The following is a 2086-nucleotide window of genomic DNA, read 5'->3' as shown; positions in this document are numbered from 1 at the left end:
CATCTCGTGTTGATGACCTGACCGACGGACCGTCAAGGTAACGACGGATCTTCGACACCTCCATCGGTCCATACTTCAACTCTAATTTTAGTTGCTTTCTTCTCCAAGTCTCCGTTACCGTCGACGGACTAAGACGACAGTCCGTCGATATGACGACGGTCCGTCGATGGCCTTCATTTCTATACACTCTGAATCTTTTCAAATCGGGTACTGAGGCTACATTCTGTTAAAACCAACAGATCACCAGGACGGTCCATCGATGAGACGACGGACCGTCATCCCTTTCGTCTCCTCACACTAAGTAATAATTCCCCATCTTTCCTTGGCAATATAACATCTTCATGGCGACGGTTGCCACCTACGAACCGTCGATGGGTAGACGAACCGTCGATGGCTTAGTAAGTCATCCTTTCTGCAATTTTCAGCACATCTTCAGCGTTTTCATTCTGGACAGTTTTTCCTGCAAACACAAAGAAAAATACATTAAAACTACTTCAAAGAGGCCTTCGACACACACTAAACTTAAGGAAAAAGTATTGAAGATATCGTGAAACCACGGTACATCACCACCCTCAATTTAAATTCATTGTTTTTCCTCAAGCGACACACTTTGACTCACCACAAAAACCTTTGTACAAAAGTATCCTACCAAACGCCTGACCCTAATCAGTCATTCTACTGTCTATTTCTACCTGGTGAGGCATGTGAAGCAGCGGAGGAGTTGTAAGAATACCACCGACAAATACAAAGATTGCTTGTTTTGATGTTCAAAATAGTTGGAATGGCACACAAAATCATCTCTTTTCCTGTCTTTATCCATAGTTGCAGTGGCGGCAGCGTCACCGGTGGATGTATTGACGGAGTTCCAGGTAAATTCACTCAACTTCACAATAAAATTAGCCATTTCCACAACAGACAAGTTAAATGTTCGAGATACAGACACTATGACCCACATTTGTTACTTCATCTCCTTGATGAAATGGGTATGAACAAATCAGAGATCAAAACCCTTGCTTATTCTTCTCCTCAATTGTTGTTTTGCCGTGTTGATGAAAACCTCAAACCCTAACTTAAGATTTTAAAACAACTTGGCTTATCTGGATCTCAACCTGCTACATTTATGACAAGAAGCAATTTTTTGAAAACAGGTTTATATACTGTTTTATTGAGCCTAATCTTGTTTATCTAAAGGATTTATTGCCCATTTATGACCTCCTTACTACAAGTCTTATTAAAGAGACTAGGTTGCTTTGTAGTTATCTTCCTAAAGTTATGCCACCAGATATATCATTGTTGCAAATTTTTGGGTTTTCAATGGCTGTTATTCTCAAGGCTTTTTACAGCCGTCCTAGGTTTCTGCTCAATACTGCTGAGTGAATTGAGAAAGCAGTATATTGACTTCAAAATAATTTTCATATATTTGTATCGCTTGATGTATTCAAATTAAAAGAAAATTACATATTTATCAGAGTTTTGGATGGTCTCATTCTGATATTTGCCTCATAATGCAAAAACTTCCTTACTGTTTGACTTCATCAGAGGCTAAGATAAGGACTACATTGAAGTTTTTCATGAACGAACTCGAGTATGAACCTAATTATCTGGCTTCTCATGCACTACTTTTAAAGCTTAACTTAGAGAAGAGGATCATGCCAAGGAATGAAATCTTGAAATTTTTTATAGAAAACCAGCTGGTAAAATGAAGGCCAAGTCTTTACACTGCTGTGTCATGTTCCGAGCTAGATTTTCAAAAGAGATATGTTCTTCCATAAAGGGAAAAGATGTCCGAGATGAATGGTTTATATATGAAAAGTATAAGCTAAAGAGAATTCCTTATAGTGGAGATAATGGCTGCAGAGAAAAGAAGTTTATTCAGTTCCTTGAAAATATCTTTCTTATGCTTTGTGAAGCATATTACTGCTTGTTTACTTACTTTTCAATGCTGGAGATAAAAATTAATTACAGGGTGACAAAAACTAGAAATTGATATCAGTTTCATTTTCTATTCAACTGATGGTTCTTTCTAATGGCATGGAAAGCAATACATAAATTCTTTCTTTTGTGTGTGAAATTCAGTTTTATTCAA

At 37.6% G+C, this 2086-nt stretch overlaps 1 pseudogene; it reads left to right on the top strand.

The window, feature by feature from the left end:
• The first annotated feature begins 390 nt into the window (after positions 1–390).
• Positions 391–1823, top strand: LOC107003915 (annotated as a pseudogene).
• The last annotated feature ends 263 nt before the right edge of the window (positions 1824–2086 follow it).

This window comes from Solanum pennellii, chromosome 11, assembly GCF_001406875.1.
Source record: "Solanum pennellii chromosome 11, SPENNV200".
Classification (NCBI taxonomy): domain Eukaryota; kingdom Viridiplantae; phylum Streptophyta; class Magnoliopsida; order Solanales; family Solanaceae; genus Solanum; species Solanum pennellii.
This window is presented reverse-complemented; position numbering and strand designations above follow the sequence as displayed.